Raw genomic sequence first — 22,909 nt, 5'->3', positions numbered from 1 at the left:
CAGTTCCTCCACCAACTACTTCGTTGGGAGATCCTGTACCTCATACTGATCATGACTCTGATCTAGACTTACCCATTGCTCTTCGTAAAGGTAAACGTTCATATACTTACCCTATCTCTTCTTTTGTTTCTTATAATCAATTGTCTTCTTGTTCTCGGTGTTTTGTTACTTCTTTAGACTCTGTTCCTATCCCCAATATTGTTGGTGAGGCACTGTCTCATCCTGGCTGGTGTGCTACTATGAAAGAGAAAATGGAGGCTTTAGATGCTAATGGTACATGGGAACTATTACCTTTGCCTACTGGTAAGAAAGCTATTGGTTGCAAATGGGTATTTATAGTAAATGTAAATCCCGATGGTTCTGTTGCTAGGTTAAAAGCACGCCTTGTAGCAAAAGGATATGCTTAGACATATAGGGTTTATTACTCTGAGACTTTTTCTCCTATAGCTAAACTTACTTCTATTCGCTTGTTTATCTCTTTAGCAGCTACATATGATTGGCCCCTACACTAATTAGATATCAAGAATGCTTTCCTTCATGGTGATCTTCAGGAAGAGGTGTATATGGAGCAACCACCTGGGTTTGTTGCTCAAGGGGAGTTGGGTAAAGTTTGTAGGCTTCGGAAGTCTCTTTATGGCTTGAAACAAAGTCCTAGGGCTTAGTTTGGGAGATTCAGTGAAGCAGTACAGGAATTTGGTATGCAAAAGAGTAAGTGTGATCACTCAATATTTTATAGGCAATCTGAGGCTGGTCTAATTCTCCTGGTAGTCAATATAGATGACATTGTCATCACTGGGAGTGACTCTGCAGGTATTTCATCTCTTAAAACCTTCCTCCAAACCCAGTTTCGGACCAAAGACTTGAGATTGTTAAAGTATTTCTTGGGTATTGAAGTTATGAGAAGTAAGAAGGGTATTTTCTCGTCTCAAAGAAAATGTCCTCGATTTATTGACAGAGACAGGAAAATTAGGTGCTAAGCCTTGTAGTGCACCAATGACTCCAAATTTACAACTGTTAGCAGAGGATAGTGAGTTGTTTGAAGATCTAGAGAGATACAGGAGATTGGTAGGAAAATTGAACTACCTTACAGTCACTCATCCTGACATTGCTTATGCCGTTAGTGTGGTAAGTCAGTTTATGTTTTCCCCAACTGTTGCTCATTGGGAAGCCTTGAGACAAATCTTGTGTTATTTGAAAGGCGCTCCAGGAAGAGGTTTGTTATATGGTAATCATGGGCATTTGAATGTTGAATATTTTTCAGATGCTGACTGGGCTGGATCTAAGGTTGATAGGAGGTCAACTACTAGATATTGCGTTTTTATTGGAGGAAATTTGGTGTCTTGGAGAAGCAAGAAGCAAGAAGCAGAGTGTAGTTTCTCGATCTAGTGTTGAATCCGAATACAGAGCCATGGCACAATCAGTATGTGAGGTAATGTGAATACTTCAATTACTAGATGAGACAGGTTTTAAGACCTCCCTGCCTGCAAAATTGTAGTGTGATAATCAAGCTGCTCTCCATATTTCTTCTAATCCGGTATTTCATGAACGGACCAAACATATTGAGATTGATTGTCACTTTGTTTGTGAAAAGATTCAACAACAGATCATCTCAACAGGACACATCAAAACTAGAGAGCAGTTAGGAGATATTTTCACAAAAGCTCTGAATGGAGCTAGGATTGACTACATTTGTAACAAATTGGGCATGATTAACATCTATGCTCCAACTTGAGGGGGAGTGTTATGGAAAGTCAATCACTATATTATTTCTTTGTATATTCTGTATTCTGTATTCCTATTTAGGATTTCTTATTTAGGATTTCTTCCTAATTAGTAGAACACAATTATAGGAATCAATTGTATATATATACCCATGTACAGATTAATTGAAATTAAGGAGAATCATCTCTTTCTACAAATCTCTCTCTCCTGGTTTCTCTCCCTCTCTCTCTCTCTCTCTCTCTCTCTCTCTCTCCCCCCCCCAACCACCATTTACACAACACCAAGAATCTCACATCAATCTATCCCATTCCCCGTCACACTCATTCCCCACTCCCATCTCACCTAAACCTCCATTCTCTCTCGTGACTTGACCCATATCTACACACACACACACACACACACACACACAGAGAACCACCATCCTCGTAGCCATTGGACATCATAGCCACCATCTCAACTCCACCAAAGACAAAACCACAAAACCCACATGCAAACCCACACAACTACACAAACCCAATATTCTACATAGCTCCAATAGTGAAATCCAAATGCAACAAACAAGCGATTCCCAATATTCTCAACAATTCTTGAAATCCAAAATGGATTTCTATCATCCCCTACGTTGTCCAAACATGCAATTCCAACCAGCAACGATTCCAATGATCTTATCGTCAATGACTCCAACCTATTGTCCCATTGGTTTCGTGAATGAGAGTTGAATTTCAAATTTTTTAGACGGTTTTGAAAGATAAGAAACATAAAAGAATAATTTAAGAGTGACGGATTTGAAAGATAAGAAACATAAAAGGATTTTGAGAATCACCGGCACTAATTGCAGCTCTGCACGTCATTGCACCTTTGCCTCACCTCCAGAGGTTTTCATCTTCTCCCATAGATAGCTCAACAAATGGAGAATTATCACCACCATCAGTTCCCACCACATGGGTTAAAGCTTTGCTACAGAGATGTAACAGACATTCTGACCAAAAAGGCAAAAGGAAGAACTTACCACTTAGGAAGGAAGGGAAGGCATCAAGATTGCAGGAAGGGGGAGGCAATGGCTAAAGTATATGCATGTTGATTTCTTATCCTCTAGCGTATGGTTTTTGGTTGGGTAAAGGACGATTTGGGGAATGGGCGAAGGAAGAGGGGAGCTCGGTTGCTAGGTTAAGAGATGGCATTATAGTTTTAAATCGCAATCGTAATCACATTTGCGTTTGCAGTCAACGTCAAGGGTAATTGAAACAAGCCTATAACGGTTGTAATGTAACAATAACAGTCTGGCACCATGCAATTTTTTTTTGAAAATTTTGGAAAATTCATAAAAAGAGTAAATATTTATCTATACAAGTAAAACTAATATGTACAACTATATAATAAGCATAAATACATCAAATTAGATGTTATTAATAAAATATTTAAGTAAAATTAATCCTAAAAATAATTCAAATTAGAAAAAAATCACATAAACCTATAGATCATGCAAACCAATTCTTTTAGGTGAAATTTTGAAAGAAATGTGATAGAAATAATAGTTGAAAGGCCAGAACAAACAAAGAATAAAAAAAACTGAAGAAAACACTACATGCATAAGTTTTTTGTCGACTGAATTATTGAGGTAATGGCCATTAAAGTTGCTTAATGGTAAATAACTACTGTAACCGTTATGTAACGATGGTAATGCCCGTTACCAATGCAACTCGGTATCTGTCTTTAAATAGCTGGGCAAAGGGTAACGGCCCCTTGAAAAACCCATAAATAAAGGTCGTTTCATAACATAATGGCCGTTACTTATAACCATGGATGGCAGTGGTGGTGAATTGTGTTTGGGTTCAAGAGATTTTGCAATTGGAGCTTTGTTCACTACTTTGATTAATTATTTTAATAATTAATTTCATTAAGGGTATTTTTGGCTCTTCTCTTAAAATAAAGGCAAATTTGACAGAGAAACCTTCGATTTTGACTGAAGCAAATGTCAGGAACTAAATAGTTTAATTTAGGGACTAAATTCTAAATTACCCTTTTATTTTATTGTACCACTATCACTGTCAATTAAATTACATATATGAGCAAAAATTATGATTAAAATGCAATATATGAATTTTATTTTTAACCAAATATAATATTAAAATGATAATTTTAATTTTCTATTGCATTATAATTATAATATTTACTATATATTTAATTTAATAATACCTTACTAAACATAACTTAAAATAATTTAAATTGAATTTTATAAATTCATTAAGAATAACTATGTATTTATTTTACTAATGCATGTAATTTAATTGATAAAGATATGAATAATCCATCAAAATTCTAATGTAAATACACAATAGTTCCTATTGAAATTTGCTTCAACTTTTCTTATTCTAGCTTGTATATGTTGAAAACTATTATAATTTAATTTGCTATCAAAAAATAGTTTTATCTTATTGACCTTATAAATATAATCCAAAAAAAATATGAAAATAATAAGAAAGAAATTCATAAAATAGTTTAACGGTTCTTGATTTATTGCACGTTAAATCAAGTCTTTTTGAATTAAAATTTGATTTAATTGAAGTTGAATAGTTTCAATTAAAAATAATTGAGAAAAGTTTGAATTATATATTATAGTAATGTAATGATTTTATAAGATAATTCTAAAAAATATTCAATAGAAAATTATTATAGATAATAAAATAAAGCTATTCCAACTATTAAATTATTAAAGTTGTGAATGGCTAAGTTGAACTGAAACAGCTAAGCTCGTTTTGGCTCATTACAATCACAAAAGGGCACAGCTGCTTTCAGAAGACAGCACCCAAGGGGAAAAAAGGCGAGCATGCATGCCAGCATGAAGCCATATGAACTCTTGTAGATCTGAGACTCTGAAAGGGAGAGGAAGAAAAGAATGTATAGAAGATAACGGGAAATGAAAACCCAAATGGATCAGGTGGAAATGGGTCTAGCAGAGAGAGAGGAGCAAGAAGAAAAAAAATGCATACGTAGAGTTCTAGATCAGAAACTAGATAAGCTCGAGCCTAGGAGAGGATACAATCAAGTCAGATTTTTCAGATCTTCTTCTGCTTCTAATTTGCTTTCTGTTATTACATGGGTGTGGGCGGCTTTTGTGAGGCACACCCTGGCAGCTTGGTGCGCCTCCTGGTTCCTCAAGTGCTAAGAGCCTCGCCTGGCGTGCTTTGCCCCTCGCGCACACCTTTGATAACTATGATTAGGTTTAATGTGTAAGGTTATCAGTTTTAAGGGGATTCTGGGCATTGTAAACAATCATAATAGGCATATGAAATTGAAGCCATAGTAAGGCATTTCTAAAGAAATGACCAATATTATTAATTTCGCCAAAGTTGCTATTCTTCCGCCATCATTAACCCTAAATTGAAAGAAAATGAAACCCAAAAACAAAGAAGAAGAAAAAGCTTCTTGCAGCATTATTGTGCTTTTCACAGATAAAATAAGGCGCATTACATGACAAAAGCCATTACTTTGGCCTTAATGGACATGAAGCATTAATGGTTCCAAGTTTAAGGCAAACAGAGGACATATACCATGACAACAAAACCTAACAACGATTTTTCAAATCAATTAAAGACGAGAAATATACATAGGTGAAAGATAAAATATTTATATAACTCTTTATAATGTAACTTTGGTTTTCTTTCATGCTTGATATAATTATACTGGCCACAATTCTCTCAAAATCTAGGTGTTACAATTTCCTTGGTGCCTTTTATAAGAGAAAGTTGCTTTAAATTTTGTTTTATACATGGTCTAATTGAGATGTTCTGTAAAAGCAAAAGAAATGGCATGAAAACAAGAAATAGTTGTACAGTATTTGCAACTACTTTTCCATAAGCGTCTGATAATTATGATGTTAATTTCCTGTTCCCTAAATAAATTTGGCAGAGCCAGAATCACTGTCTCAAGTGCTTCTGAAACCTGAAGCTGAACAATGTCAAATGTTAGTTCTTGAAACAAAATAAAATGAATCTGGAGCAAGCAACCCTAAGTTCAGCAAAACCTCATTTGGGAAAGCAAACTATGATGGCAACTATAATCACAAGCTTGCTTCTCCATTTCTAATCATTATGGAGCTTTTCATTATCTCCCAAACCACAAAGAAATTGTATAATTCAGCCTACAATTTGAATTACCATATTTATTTGGAAATCCTTAGCCTTGATATAACACTGAAGCTCATTGGTAAACCAATTTGCAAATTGTACCGTTAATAGCTATAATCCAAAACTGCATATTTGATGTACTTCCTCAATCATCATCTTTAGTATTCTACTAGATCATATTTAGTCTCTAGAAACTCGAGTAAAATCTTTAGCAAGCATACTTTGGCGCTACATGTGAAATCAGAGTTACCAAGAGCAGTCCACAGAATCTGAACTATAGCAATACAGGTACAAAGTAGAACCCAAAAAAGGGCAAATAATTTCACTCAAAACAATCTCATAGGATCTCAGTCAGCACAGCTTGCATAGAAAATAATGCTTGCCTTTAACATGTATGCATAAGAGTTCTTCAGCTCAATATAACATATCAAACTCTACTCCAACAATAAGGGTAGACGAAACAAACTAAAAAAATACAACCTTCAAAAATGAACCACCTATGGCATCCTTTTCTATTTCTCATTCTCCTACAGCTTCAAATATATCACCAGATAACTATAATATCACTGATTTTGAAGCACAATAATCCTTGGCATAACCATGCCAGCTTAAAGAACAAAGTACATAAAGTATATTCCATATTCCGACAAGCCCATATGAACAAAATATGAGAAAATTATGATCACATAAATATAAACACAAAACAGAGGGAATTCTCTCTCACACTCAGATCATCAAACAGTTGTATGTTAGGTATTATAGGAGGAAGAGGAATAGGTAGTTAAGAGTGGAGGGAAAGGTAGCTGGGGTAGTTAAGTCTTGTTGACTTGTTAGAGGTGGTTACAACAGAATATGTTTAGACCTAATAGAGGCTTACAGAATCTGTTTAGATCTGGTATAGGTAGCAGTTACTTCTAACTGCTCTTGTGTAAATAGATAAGCAATCTTTGTATTCATTCATTCGAATAATCAATAACAGAAACTCATTCTCTCTCTTCTATTTCTCTATTCTTCTCTGTTCTAAATCTGCTCTCTTTCTCATCTCTTTCTCTATTCTCTCCTCATCTGTCTTCTATTTCTCTACTGAATTACTGTTACAAAGCTGATACTTAACACTTTGGTATCAGAGCTGAGTTGCATGTGGGAGTAGCTTCATTTGTGGATCTAGGGTGTCGCAAGAATGACTAGCTAGGTCTGGGGTGGTTACTCAGGAATCAAGAATCTCTGAATTGGAAGAGGTAGTTAAGGCTTTGCAAAAAGAGACTCAAAAGAACAAGGATGAATTGAAAGAGGAAATTAAGCAGAGTGTACAGAAGGGTGTGTAGCAAGGGATAATCGACTCAAGGAATGCTCTCTTGGAGGAATTGCGATCCATCTTTGGAGGAAATTTACTCGAGAAAAGTAGGGGAATTAATCAAGGAGAAAATGAAAAGGCTGGAGCATCTCTGATCAATCTTGGGGGGGAGGGAATTCTTCCTACTCCAAGGGAGAATGATATTCAGCTGCGGAAAGGGATTAACAGTTTTGGATCAACAACTGATATGGAAGGCATGTCTAAAATTTTACCTTAAGTCAAATTGATTATTTTTTATGGTAAGGAACCTAGGGTTTGGCTGAGAAAATGTGTCAAGTATTTTGAAGTGTATGGAGTACCTAAGGAGCATAAAGTGGGAATAGCAAGTTTATTTTTTATTGAAAGGGCTGATGCATGGTATTACAACTGGATTAAGGGAGATGGAGGCCATTCTTGGGAAGATTTTAAAAAAGAGTTTGTGGAAGATTTGGGGATGATGGTTTAGGAGATGTAGTGAAAGAATTGATGAGGATGAGACAGGAAGGCACTCTCGAGGAGGATCAAGATAAATTTGAAGATATTAGAATTAGGTTGGAAAGGATGATGCCTAATCTTGGTGAAGCTTATTTTCTGTCAAGTTTTGTTGGGGGACTGAGGGATGATATTAGACTTGTGGTGAGAATGTTTATGTTAACCAATCTATCTCAAGCCTTTGAAATTGCAAAACTACAAGAACAGTTCTTGAACAATACCAGAAAACCCACTTCTTATTCAAAACCCTATCAGGGTACTGTTAGACCCAGTAATGCTTCTTCATCACTATCCAGTACCTACAAAACTACTGCATTTAATCAAAATTACCCTTATCACCTAAACCACCAATTGCAAATCAAAATACCAACTTGAAACAAAACAATGCTGTAACCAAACCTCAAATTCTGTTAGCCAAAGTTCTGATAATCAGCCAGCAAATAAGACCACCCCTGCCAATTCCATAAACCATTCTACCAACAATAATACTTTGATATAGCCTAGACCTTGTTTCAGATGTGGAGAGAAGTATTTCCCTGGCCACCAATGTAAACAGAAAACATTAATGGCTTTGCAAATGTCTAAGAATGAAGGGGAAGTTTTTCAATTGCAAGGAATAGATGAGGAAGACGAAGAATGGCATGATGTTATGGAGGGAGACGTACCTGAGAATCCTGAAGCAATAACTCTTTCCATCAATGCTATAGAAGGTATTCAAGCAGTTGAAACTATAAGGGTTCTTGGTAAGCATAAGAATAGGGAGTTGTTGATACTGGTAGATAGTGGCGGTACCCATGGTTTCTTGGATGCAAAAGTTGCCAAAGAGCTTAAGATTCCTCTTGTGGAGATAGCTGCAATTTCTGTAACAGTAGTGATGGAAGGAAAATTGCAAGTTCTTATCTGTGCCCTACATTTAGTTGGAAAATTCAGCAATATGGCTTCAGTTTTGATTTCAGATTGCTGGAAAGGGCAGCTTTGATGTAACACTTGGGGTTGATGGGATGAAATTATTCAATCCTATTCTGTTTTATTTCAAGAATTCTCATATTAGTTTTCAGAAGGAAGGAAGTGGTTTTACAAGGAATCAGTGTTGTATAAGTCGAGCAAAGGCGCCAGGCGAGTCAAGAGGCGAAGCGAGGCGAGGCTTCTGCAACTTCCCAAGCCAAGGCGAGGCAACTGCAAAAAGGCAGCTGCCCTGGACCTGTGAGGCGACAGTCAACAAGGCCACAAGGCGGCACGGGAAGTTTTGTTTTTTTTTTTTTTTTGTTTCCCTAACAGCCGAAAAATAAAAGCAACCCTAAAAATCTATCGTGACTTACTCACCAGCAATTGCAAGAAGCCAAGAATAGAGCGAGCCACCAAGACCAAGCCAAAACCAACAACCAGGTATGTCATCTCTCTCTCTCTCTCTCTCTCTCTCATCTTCACATTCTTCTCCTCTCACTCTCATCTGCTCTTATCCTCTCACTGCTGCGATCATTTTTTTCTCTTCATTTTTCTGCTCTGCTCTCATATCATGCTAGCATGCTGCTCTACCTATTCCAGGTTCCAGCATTTTTTTTTTTTGTTAAATTTATTAAAAATTTAGTGTGATGTGATTATATTATTAAATGGGTATTATGTGATATGCTAATTAAATGGGTATTGTGATTGTGATTATGGGAGATGTTTTTATTAAATGGGTATTAATGCTCTTAATGTGTAAATTGTAATTTCTTATTATGCAAATTATTGAAAAAATCAAATTTTTAATATTTTAATTTCTTATTTGCTTGAATTGGTAGTTTGGGGAAGTATTAAGAATTATTGCTTTAATTAATTAATTTGTAATTTTCTTCTCTATGTTACATTATTGTTAGTATTATAAATGCTTTTAAAATATACCAATATAGCATGATATATAATTATGCAAATTATTGAAAAATCAAATGTTTAATATTTTAATTTCTTATTTGCTTGAATTGGGAGTTTGGGGAAGTATTGAGAATTATTGCTTTAGTTAATTAATTTGTAATTTTCTTCTCTATGTTGCATTATTGTTAGTATTATAAATGCTTTTTAAATATAACAATATAGCATGATGTATAATTATGCAAATTATTGAAAAAAATCAAATGTTTAATTATTTAATTTCTTATTTGCTTGAATTGATAGTTGTTGCTTTAATTTCTTATTTTCTTATATTTGTTGCTTTTGTTGCTAGTATTGAATTGAGATAGCACAACCTTTATAGCGTTGTTTTGTTGCTTCTTAATTATGTTACTTTTTTTTTTGGTTAAATCATAGATAAGTGATAAGTGTAATACAACTAGATCTTCTACTGGCAGGAAAAAAACGGACCCAGGATGGGCACATATGATTCAAGTTAACGAAAATGATACGAATGATCTTCAATGCATTTATTGTATGAGAGTTTATAAAGGGAGAGTTAATAGAAACAAGCAGCACCTTGCTAGAGGTTATAAAAATGTGGTTCTGTGTCCAAAATGTCCAGAAGATGTGAGGAGTCAAATGCAGGACTTCATTAGTAAAAAATGAGAGAAAAAATCAGTCATAAATATGGAAAGACCACCTAAATTTGAGGATGTTGGATTACTAGAAATTGATGAAAAAGAGGAAAATGATGATGTGGTACAAGAAATTGATAGTGGAAAACAATGGGAAACAATTCATGGTAGTGGTACTAGTGCTTCAAAAAGAGCAAAAGTTCTATAACCACAAAGCAATAGAGGGCCTATTAATGCTTATTTTTTCCCCCAAACTAGTTGTTATATAAAAAAATGTGAGGCAAACTACTATTGATAAAAGTAGCCCAGCTGAGGAGTTAAGGCAGCGTGCTTGTATTGTCATAGCACGATAGATGTATGATGTAAGAATAGTTTTTAATGCTGTGAATTATGATAGTTTTGGGAAAATGATTCAAGCTATAGGAAATTATGGAAGGGAAATGAAAACTCCAAACTATCATGAGGTTAGAGTTAAGTTACTTAACAAGGAAGTGCAGACCACAAACGAACTTCTTCAGTCTCATAAAGAAGAATGGGCAAATTATAGATGTTCAATGTTGTGTGATGGATGGACGGATAAAAAAAAAGGAAAACCTTGATTAATTTCTTAGTTAATAGCTTAAAACAAACGTGTTTATTAAATCAATTGATGCTAGTGATGAATCAAAGACAACAGCGTTATTGACTAGTTTGATTGAGAAAGATTTAATGGAAAATGGTACTAAAAAAGTAGTTCAAGTTGTTACAAATAATGCATCAAATAATGTTACAGCAAGTAAAGTTTTTATTTGATATTATCTATTAAAGAAAAATCTATTTATTTATTTATTTATTTTTATTATTAATGAAATGAATTATCTATTTGTTTATGACAATGAGAATATTGAAAGCAAATTTTCCTCATCTATACTGGACTCAATGTGCAGCCCATTATATAGATTTGATGTTGGAAGATATTTTTAAGATAAGGATTTTCGAAGAAACATTTCGCAAAACTATTGAGCTTACTGGTTTTATATACGGCTCTTCAAGAGTTCTGAATATGTTGCGAAATTTTACTAAAGGAGTAGAATTGTTAAGGCCAGGACAAACTAGATTTGCTACTGCTTCATTACATTGGGAAGGATTCATTTGCGGAAGGCCAACATTAGAAAAATGTTTATTTCAAAGAACTGGACAACTAGTAAATAGGCTAAAGAAGTAAAAGGCAAAAAGTGTGAAAGAACAGTTTTGAGTCCCACCTTCTGGAATCATATTGTATATGCTCTTAAGGTTTCTGGTCCTCTTGTTCGTATACTTCAACTGGTTGATAATGAAAAAAAACTAGCCATGGGATATATTTATGAAGCTATGGATAAGACTAAAGAAACTATTGCCAACCCACAATGAAGAGAAGTACAAGAATATTTTTGAGATTATTGATGCAAGATGGTCAATTTAATTGCATCGTCCTTTGCGTGGTACCAGATACTTCTTGAATCCTGAATTTTTTTATCCAAACAAGTTGAGAATTGAGCGTGATGAAAAAGTGAATTCAGGCTTGTTTTCATGCATTCATAAAATGAAACAAGATTCAGCAAAAGTTGACATGATTATTGATGAAATTGAGAAGTACAAGACAGCTACAGATACCTTTAGTTATCCTTCTGCTATTAGAAGAAGAACAACCAAAGCTCCAGATTATTAATTTATATTCTTATTAAATTTTCATCTTACTCATTTACTAAATTATATTATGAATTTGAGTTTGACAATCATTAATTCTATACTTTAATAACTACTTGGTAGAAAACATATTGTTCTTCAACTCCAAGCCTACAAAACTTTGCCATAAAGGTTTTGAGTCTCACATGTAGTGCAAGTGATTGTGAGAGAAATTGGAGTGTATTTAAGCAAATAAGTAAAAAAAATTTATTAAATATAATATTCTTTGTTATTTTATTTTGAACCTTTTAAATTTGAAGTTTAACTTATTTGTCACTATAAAATTAATGACAGCTTCATAGTAACAAAAGAAATCGACTATTTCAAGAATGCTTGGACAAATTGGTTTATGTGAAGTATGATAGAGCGTTGCTACACTGATACACCTTTGGGGATATAGCCACGCCAATTGATTTGGCAAATATTGATGAAAGTAATGAGTGATTGATTAGTGAATTAGAAAAAGGAGATGGGGATGATGATGATGATGATGATGATGATGATGATGATACTCTTATTTTCATGGATGATGCGTTGACTTGGGGTGATGTTGGTAGGGCGGCTGGAGTTTCTGAATCTCATTATGAATCGAGATCGGTTGCAAGATCAACATCAATTGAAACTCCATCATTTCAAAGGTCTCATTCAATGAGCGGTACATCCTCTTTGCAAGTTGATGATGATGAAAAGGAAGAAGAATTTGTGATGGAGGCTATTGAAAATGAAGATGATTTTTGAAATCTTGATGACTAGTAGTTTTAATGACAAGTTTTTTTTTTTTTTATGTACTTGTTGCATTTGGATTGTTATAACTTATGACTTATTTCTATTTATTAAATTTGAACTTCTAGAATTTGCATGTTCTATTTAATGATTCAACAACTTCTATTATTATTATTAGTATTGTTACTTTTGCTATGAATTTCAATTTTATAGTCTCAACTTTTATCTTGTACTTAAATTGGAAATGCAGGTATGCACAATTTCTTTTTCTTTCATATTAACATCTCTTATTGTTATTATTTGTATTATTGCTTATGCTATGAGTTTTAATTTTACAGCCTCATTTTTATCTTTTACTTAAACTAGAAATACAGGTACGAAAAATTTTCAATTTCTCTTATCTTACATATAGACATAATATAAATAATATTTTTTTTCTTTTAAATATGCATTTTTTTATATATCAAACTAGTTAAAGTATGGATTTATATAATTTAGACAATTTAGACTATGGCACTTTACTTCAAAAAGGCCTCATCTCGCCTCTTACCAAAGGCCATAAGGTCCCTTATTACCTTAGTGTCACCTTTCGCCTTGATAACTGTTAGTAGTATGCCCTAAAGCATATCATTTTGTATGTATCTTGTACATATTTTATTAATAAAAGGCAATTTCACTTTTCCGTTTACATAACATATTTATGTGTAATAGAAAATGTCCATTGATATTTTATTAGAAATTCTATTCTTAAGTTGTTAAGAAGATGAGTGACAATATTTCTAGCACAAAGTACCATAAATTGGTTCACAATCGAGGATACTTCACACAGGATATGACTTATCCAGAAAGATTGTAATCATGTTTGTTCCCAAGGTATTTATATGAGACATAAATAAGATGGAGTGGTGAATCTCATGCCACATAACAAACATGATAGGCACTTATACATGATAAGTAGGCCGAACCAGTGACGCTTATGACAAGCACATGGAGTTTACTCTTGTCAATGCATTGTCATATTTATCAGTGCATATAATCTTTAGACCTGAGATAACACAGTTATCTTGTATATAAGTGGTTTGAGTTTGATACTGCTTTCATACTTGTACTGTGCATGAGTATATGGGCATGTGTTAGCTCCTACTAGTTATTTATGGAGATAGGTGTTAATCAAGATGGAATCCGTTACCCTAAGTAAATAGGGATAAAATCCTATGTTCATTTAATTGTTCTTGATGTTTCAAGTTTCTAGTCAGGACAGACAGATTTAGTCAGAAAAGAGTTTCCGACAAGAAAAATCTAATTAATCAAGAACTAGAATTAAAAGAGAACATAATATTCATAGCAAATGGGGTTTGACATTAACCATGACTCCAGCTCGAATTGAAATTTTGTAACAAAGATATTCTAGTGCATGATAACATATGATTAAAGGTTCATTTAAGGTATTCATTGTTACTGATTGGGTGGCCATGGTGATACACTTAAATTGTATAGATGTTTTTAAGTACATTTGTATACTATTTCATAGCACTTAAGCAAGTATTTTCATGCATAGTAGTTGATTTCATTAGTTTTCGTAATTTCTATTGTAAAGCTCTTAATTCCATGTTTTCTGCATCATTTCAGGTGTTTGGATGAAGCCCCAAAGTATGGGAGTACAAAGGAAAGCTTGGAAAAGTCAAGAGACAGAGAATTACTGCTGATACAAAGTACACGAGTCGTGTAAACCAAGCCCCAGACCTGTGTAACTCTCTGCCAGAAGAAAGCCAAGACAATCAAAGGAGAAACACAAGTACACAGGTCGTGTAAGTAGACCCGTGTAATCTGCAGGGACCCGTGTAAATCTCTGCCGAGGACAAGTTTGAAGCACCTTATGGAACAATAGTACACGGCCCGTGTAACTAGGCCCGTGTACTTGGCACAGACCGTAGAACTTTCTGTGCCAATGTAAGATTTCGCAATTCTCCTCCAACAAAGTACACGGCCCTACATTACAGGACCCGTATAGTGACACAAGGGTCGTATACTATGCTGCAGCTAGTTTTATAACTCGAATTCCCCTCTGCTTTCGGATAAAAACGAGACTCCTAAAGCCTTTTGGACTCAAAAATGACCTAACCCTAAAGCAACCAATATAAATAGAAAAAAAAAAAACAAAAAAAAAGGAGAAAACGGTCAGGGGGACTGCTGCTAAAGGCTGCTGCTGTCAGGCTCTACATCGGTACCAAAAGAAGTTTTCCAGCTAAAGCTCTACAAGATCAAAGCTGCAAACTCTCTTTGGTTCCTTCGTTTCATCTCCCTAGACAGATTTTTATTATTTTATTTCTTCCGCATAATTCTTTTTATTGTTTTTACCTTTTATCATGATGTTTGCTGAACTCACCATGAGTGAGTAGTTTCCTTATTCTGGATTTGGGAGAGTAGCTTTTGTAATTATTATTATGGATGAACACTAAGTTTTATTTATTGGATTTGAGATTTGTTTCTTGATTTAATTTCTTGTGATCTTAATGCATGCTATGTGTTGGTACCCACTTAACCATGATTATAGATGTTAATTGAAGGACTGAAAGGTGAAGATTAACATTAGAAAATCAAGATCTTGAACCTAGGAATTCTGACCTAGACATAGGCTGATACTTTTGTGGAACTTCAAAATTGGTCAAAAATCTTAAAGGATTTTAATTAATTTAATCGCCACGAAAGTAGGATTTGAATTAATTAGAATACACCCTAGATGCCTTGAGAGAAAATTTAGGATAGCTCAGGACTGATTTCCATCAAGAAAAACGACCCTCAATCCAGTAAATAAGTTAGATAACATACCTAGTAAGATTCAAGTATGAAATCTTAATTCCAGAATTATTTCAAATAAATCATTTCGTTTTAAGTTTACTATTCTAGTGTTTAAAGTTAACAAACTTTATTCCCTAAGTATTCGATAGCCTAGACAGTCAAAATTTTTGTGTAGATTAGTACTTACTAAACAAAATTCCTCGTGGGAACGATACTCTACTTATCACTTTATTACTTGTTAGCGATCCGTGCACTTGCAGTGGTCGCAAAATAGCGAAACAAGTTTTTGGCGCCGTTGCCGGGAAATTTTTTATTTTAGTAATATCAAGCGATAGGCAATTTAGCTGATTTAGGCATTTGTATTTATTATTTAATCTTATTTTACTGGTTATATTTCTTTTCTTTTCTCTCAAGTGCCCGATCTGGTATATGACCAGAACAAAGCCAGAAGAAATTTTGGACTGTGATCCGGAGATAAACAGAACTCTAAAAGCTATCAGGAGGGAAAGGAAACATCAAGAGCACGGTCAAGGAGATCATGAAATCCCAACCATGGCCGATAATAATGACAGACCAAGACTCTTGAGAGATTACGGAGCTTTATCTGTCTAAGGATTTCAGCTCAGTGTCACTAGACCCACAATAGAAGCCAACAACTTTGAATTAAAACCAGCATGACTCCAAATGATTCAACAAACTCAGTTTGCAGGTTCACCAACAGAAGACCCACACTATCACCTCCAGTGCTTGCTTGCCCTATGTGATACATTCAAGATGAATGGAGTGTCTAATCAAGCAATAAGACTCGGAGCATTCCCATTCTCCCTTCGGGACAGAGCAAGGAAGTGGTTACTTTCTCAACCGGCTGGAACATTCACTACTTGCGAAAAACCTCTCTCAAGCGTTTCTAGCAAAGTATTTTCCACCTGCAAAAACTACAAAACTGAGGCTAGAGCTCAACACCTTCAGACAAAAGGAAGGAGAATCACTCTATGACGCATGAGAAAGATATAAATACCTGCAGAGGGAATGTCCACACCATGGCATAGAAGATTGGCTATTAGTACAAAATTTCTATAATGGATTACTATCCTCTACAGGGAGCACAGATGATTTAGCTGCAGACGGTGATCTAATGGAGAAAACAGTATCACAAGCACTTGAACATCTAGAAAGGGTTGCATACCATAATTATGAGTGATCAAATGAAAGAGGAAATGCAAGGACAACCGCAGGGGTCCTGGAAGTAGATGCCCTAAGAATGATAAATGCTCAGTTTGATCAGCTCACAAAGAAACTAGAAAGAATGCAAGCCAACGCAGTTGGTACAAACAGTCAACATGAGGACAGCTATGGAGGAGGATACATGAGTTCAGAATATAGCAAATTCAATGAACCCTCCACAGAACAGATGAACTATGTGAATAATGGAGGAAACTTCAACCAGAGGCAGCCCAACAATCCATATTCAAATACTTACAACCCTGGATAGAGAAATCACCCAAATTTCTCATGGTCCAATCAGCAGAACCAGCCAATAAACAAGCAACAAGGGTACAAACCTCCAGCACCCCCTGGATTTCAGAACAAAGGTCAAAACTTTGCACAGGCATCGCCACCTCTCCAACCTCAATAACCTTAACCGAAAATGACCATGGAAGCCATGATAGAAGGATTCCTAGCAGCTCAACAACAACAAACTAGATTGATTAAACATCTGACTTCCAAAATGGACCAACTTGCTACTCATAACAAGATGCTAGAGAATCAAATAGCTCAGCAAGCAAGTTCTTCAAGTAAGGCTGCTGGCAAACTGTCTAGCCAACCAGAAATGAACCCAAGAGAGCATTGTAAGACAATTACACTGAGGAGTGGGAGAACTCTAGTACAACCAGAAATAGAACCGACAAAGAAAACCATAGAAAAATCTAAAGACCAAGCAGAGAAAAATGAGGAAGAAGCTAAGAAAGATCAGGAAGAGGAAGCAAGAAAGACAAAGAAATTACCAGAGCCATACCAGCCTCCTCTACCTTTTCCTCAGAGATTTCAGAAAGCCAAATTAGACAAGCAGTTTGGAAAGTTTTTGAAAGTTTTACAGAAACTTTACATCAACATTCCCTTCACTGAAGCACTTTCTCAGATGCCATCTTATGCCAAATTTCTTAAGAAAATTCTGTCAAAGAAAAGAAAGCTAGAAATCTATGGAACAGTAGCTCTAACAGAGGAATGCAGTGCCATTCTGCAAAACAAACTGCCTCCAAAGTTGAAGGATCCAGGAAGCTTCTCTATACTCTATCTCATTGGTAACAAGAAAATAGATAAGGCCCTCTGCGATCTTGGGGCAAGCGTCAGTTTAATGCCTCTATCAATATGCAAAAAGCTGGAGATCGGAGAACTGAAGCCCACAACAATCTCGTTGCAATTGGTTGATCGATCTATTAAATATCCTATAGGAATACTTGAGAACATTCCTATCAAAGTGGACAAATTCTTCATTCCAGTAGACTTTGTTGTCCTTGAGATGGAAGTAGATATTCAAATTCCTATCATCCTGGGAAGACCATTCTTAGAAACTGTCGAAGCCATCATAGACGTAAAAAATGGACGATTAACCCTCAAGGTAGAAGGAGAAGAAGTGGAGTTCAACTTGTTCGACACAATGAACCACAAATTTGAACCTGACGAATGCTTCAAGGTTGACATAATTGACGAACGAGTTAAAGAGAAATTTCATAAGACACATCCTAAAGATCCTCTTGAAGCATGTATTGTGCACAGCCACACAGTGGATGATGAAAATAAAGAAATAGCAGCCTGTGCACAACAGTTGGCAGCTCCTCCACCCCTACCCTTAGCTAAGGCTTCCGAGATGGAGAAGTTAAAGGAGGAACAAACCGAAAGTAAGCTCCAGGAAAACGCCAAACAGGTAGAACTTAAACCTCTCCCCTCCTCACTAAGGTACGCATTTCTAGACTCAAATTCTAATTATCCTGTTATAATCAATGCTAGTATGTCTAAGTTATAAGAGGAAAAATTGTTAAGAGAACTTAGGATCCATAGCAAAGCCATAGGGTATAAGATAGAAGACCTGAAGGGGATCAACCCTTCGATTTGCATGCATAAGATACCCATGGAAGAAAACGGAAGAAAACAGTAAACCCACAATCGAACACCAAAGAAAACTTAACCCAAACATGAAAAAAATAGTCAAGAAAATAATTTTAAAATTATTAGATGTAGGCATTATATATCCAATTTCTAATAGTAAATGGGTTAATCCAGTACATGTAGTTCCTAAGAAAGGAGGGACGACTGTTATCCAAAATGCAAGCAATGAACTAATCCCTACTAGAGTAGTCACTGGTTGGTGAATGTGCATAGATTATAGGAAATTGAACAGTGCCACCAGAAAAGACCATTTCCCTCTCCCCTTCATCGACCAAATGTTAGAAAGGTTAGCGAAACACTCTTCTTTCTGTTATCTAGATGGGTATTTAAGATTCTTTCAAATTCCTATTCACCCAGAAGACCAAGAAAAGACAACATTCACTTGTCCCTATGGAACATTTGCATATAGAAGAATGTCTTTTGGTCTTTGTAATGCCCCTGCTACCTTTCAAAGATGCATGATGGCTATCTTTTCTGATTATATTGAAGATATCATGAAAGTTTTTATTGATGATTTTTCTGTCTATAGAACTACTTTTGATGATTGCCTAGCTAATTTATCTAAGGTGTTGCAAAGATGCAAAGAATCAAACCTGGTACTAAATTAGGAAAATGTCATTTCATGGTAAGGGAAGGAATAGTCCTGGGTCATTTGATATCAGAAAGAGGAATTGAAGTTGATAAGGCAAAAATTGAAATCATTGAAAACAAGCAACCACCAACATCAGTCAAGGGAGTACGAAGCTTTTTAGGACATGCAGGATTCTACAGAAGATTCATCAAGGACTTTTCCAAAATAGCTAAGCCACTTACTAACTTATTAAGTCATGATGTTCCCTTTGATTTTGATGAAAATTGCCTTGTCTCCTTTAACAGAATCAAAGAGGCCCTGATATCAGCACCAATAATGCAGCCAACGAATTGGGAGCTACCATTCTAGGTGATGTGCGACGCGAGTGACTTTGCAGTTAGAGCAGTGCTCAGGCAAAGAAAAGATAAAAAGCTCAATGCTATTTATTATGCTAGCAAGACACTCGATGCACAAATCAATTATGCTACCACAGAGAAGGAATTCCTAGCAGTGGTATTTGCAATGGACAAATTCAGATCTTACCTCATTGGGTCAAAAGTCATTGTATTCACAGATCATGCTGCAATCCGATAACTTATGAACAAAAAGGAAGCAAAACTAAGGCTGATTCGATGGATTCTACTCCTGTAAGAATTTGACCTTGAAATCAAAGACCAAAAAGGATCCGAAAATGTAGTAGCTGGGCATCTTTCCAGACTAAAACTGGAATACACAGAGGACTTCGAAGATTTGCCAATTGATGATTCATTTCCTGATGAGCAATTACTTGCATCCTCCAAAGCTCCATGGTACGCTGACTTTGTTAATTTTCTTGTATGCAGGGTACTGCCTCCAAACATGGCTTATCAGTAAAGGAAGAAATTCCTACATGATGTAAAATATTACTTATGGGAGGAACCTCTATTGTACAAGAGATATAACGATGGGCTGATAAGAAGATGCATACCAGAGGAAGACATGGAAAGTATCATTTATCACTGCCATTCATCACTATATGGAGGACACTTCGGCACCTCAAAAACCACAGCAAAGATTTTGCAAGTAGGATTTTACTGGCCACATCTGTTTAAGGATATAAGATCCTTTGTGCTAGGCTGTGATCAATGCCAAAGAACAGGTAACAGTTCAAGAAGAAATGAAATGCCTCTGCATGGTATACTTGAGATAAAATTATTCGATGTATGGGGAATAGACTTCATGGGCTCATTTCTCTCTTCCCGTGGAAATAAGTATATTCTGGTTGGAGTTGATTATGTGTCAAAATGGGTAGAAGTAATTACGAAACCAACCAACGATGCTAGAGTGGTCACAAGGTTCCTTAAGAAGAACATATTCACAAGATTTGTCACACCGCGAGCAATAATCAGCGACGGAGGAAGTCACTTCTGCAACCAACAATTCAAAACACTACTGAAAAAGTATGGAGTGACTCACAAGGTGGCCACACCTTATCATCCTCAAACCAGCGGTCAAGTAGAAATCTCAAACAGGAATCAAGGCATTCTGGAGAAAATCAGAAAGATCCAGGAAGGACCGGTGCATGAAGTTAGATGATGCAATATGGGCATACCGCACTGCATATAAAACCCCAATTGGCACAACACCCTTCCTACTGGTTTATGGAAAATCATGCCATCTCCCTGTTAAACTTGAGCATAAAGCTTACTAGGCAATTCAGGTACTAAACTTTGACCTCAAAGCTGCTGGTGAGAAAAGACTCCTGCAACTGAATGAGTTGGAAGAAATCCGACAGGATGCATACGAAAATGCCAAAATTTTTAAGGATAAAACCAAAAGATGGCATAACAGGTGCATAGCAATGAAAGAGATAAAAGAAGGAGATCTTGTCCACTTATTCAACCCTAGATTAAAACTCTTTCCAAGGAAGCTTAAATCAAGATGGTCCGGACCTTTCAAGGTCACCCAAGTTTTCCCACACGGAGCAGTAGAAGTGTGGAGCGAAACCTCAGGTGCATTTAAGGTCAATGAACAGAGACTGAAGCCTTACTTTCAGGGAGAACCCATAGAAACGGGAGTCAATTGCACCCTCGACCATCCTACCAACAGACCATAAACAAGCAAAGTCTAGCTAAAGACTATAAACAAGCGCTTTTTGGGAGGCAACCCAAAAATATTTTTTTTGAACTTTTCTTTTTCTCCCTTTTCATATTGATTTTTGTTTCATACTTATTCGCATTTCATTTTGTAGGATTTTTGGAAAGGGGAGTAAAGATCAAGAGAGGGAAAGAATCATCAAGTCAAAACCACAAAAGGGAAAATTGGACAAAACCAGAGAAGTAGCTCTATTACTAAACTTTACATCCATTTCAAGTGTTGTGATAATAATTTTTATTCATTTGACAAAAATTTGAAAAATCAGAAAATTACACGAGTCATGTACTGGTTTTACACGGCTCGTGTAACTTTCTGGAAGTCTGTAAATTCCCCGCATTTTTAAACCTGGGAGAGACAGAAAGTTACATGTGCCTAGAGCTCATTTATACGGGCCGTGTACTACGACAGAATTTGAAATTTTCAGATAGAAATTTACACGGCTCTACATGTCGGGACCTATATAGTGATACACGACCCATGTATCATGTCGCAGACACAACTCCTGGGGCGCGAAACAAGGAGTCCTAACGACTCTTTAAATACACCCCTAGCATTGAAACTCTTCATAAACACAAAATCATTTATCTCCTCCCTTCCTAGCCTATAAAAACCTCTCAAATCTCATCTCCCTTCACCAAAACCCTACTCTTCTCCTTCTCAAAATCTCATCCATGGCTCCTGCAAAGAGATCTGCAAGAAGGATCGGCTCTTCTTCAAGGAAAAGAAGAGAATCCTCACCTTCTCCGCCTCAGCCTCCACCCCAACGCCTAAGAACAAAGGTAGTCACTCCCCAACCATCTCAACAAATCCATCCTCCACCACAACCACAACTGCAACCACAGCCACAACCCAAAATCTCTATTCCTTGGGGATTTCGTGATGATACCCACAAAGCAATGTGCACCCGACTTCATGCCCGAAAAATATCCTTCACCAAATACATGGATTTTCCTCTTTTGGAGTAAATCGGGCTGCAAGATGAAATCAATGGGCTACTTGATAGCATCGGGTGGACGAGGTTGCCCAACTCCAATTCCCAGCGTACAAGGACACCACGCTGAAAATTTTGGACAGTTTCAAGGCCACATTCTGGCCTACCGACAGGGAGGTCAGGGGCAGGATTGAATTTCGCCTCCTTGGTGTAGACCGGGTAATGAACATAGACGAGTTCAACGCCATCTTTAGCTTTAACAGCGCCGACCACCAAGAAATCTCAAAGAACCGTATGCTCTACAACAATATCAGCTTCTGGAATTCCATTGTCCCGAACACAGAGCCCTATAACTCCAGCAAATCCAAATCCACGAGCATCACTAGTCCAGCATTGCGATATATGCATCGGTTCACCGCCCACACCATCATGGGCCGTGGCGACAGCCTTGGAGTGGTCAACGCCAGCAAGGTCTTCTTCTTGTGGTGTATGGTCACCAGACAGTGGTGCAGCACCGGCTTCTTTTTATGCAACCATCTCCGACGGCTCTATCAACAGTCTAATGGGCACATCGTGCTTGGTAGCCTTGTCACCACCATTGCCCTCCACTTCAGCTTCGTTCCAGGACATAATAGGCTGCGCTTTGTCACTGGAACGTCAAAAATAGATCAGACTATCTGCATATCCATGGGGATA

The 22,909-nt window shown here is 36.3% G+C and overlaps 1 protein-coding gene and 1 long non-coding RNA gene across 4 annotated transcripts in view; both read right to left on the bottom strand.

Annotated features, from left to right (window-relative positions):
* The window catches only part of LOC110670274 (chaperonin 60 subunit alpha 2, chloroplastic), a 45,118-nt gene that overhangs the window by 13,677 nt on the left and 8,532 nt on the right, over nucleotides 1-22,909 (bottom strand). The gene's annotated exons all lie outside the window — the stretch shown is intronic.
* On the bottom strand, nucleotides 6,147-12,374 carry LOC131179282 (uncharacterized). The gene is made up of 2 exons (XR_009148253.1): nucleotides 8,340-12,374; nucleotides 6,147-8,210 (listed from the first exon to the last, which is right to left on the bottom strand). It is a non-coding gene; the product is annotated as an uncharacterized LOC131179282 (long non-coding RNA).

Source organism: Hevea brasiliensis, chromosome 4 (genome assembly GCF_030052815.1).
Source record: "Hevea brasiliensis isolate MT/VB/25A 57/8 chromosome 4, ASM3005281v1, whole genome shotgun sequence".
NCBI classification, from domain to species: Eukaryota; Viridiplantae; Streptophyta; class Magnoliopsida; order Malpighiales; family Euphorbiaceae; genus Hevea; species Hevea brasiliensis.
This window is presented reverse-complemented; position numbering and strand designations above follow the sequence as displayed.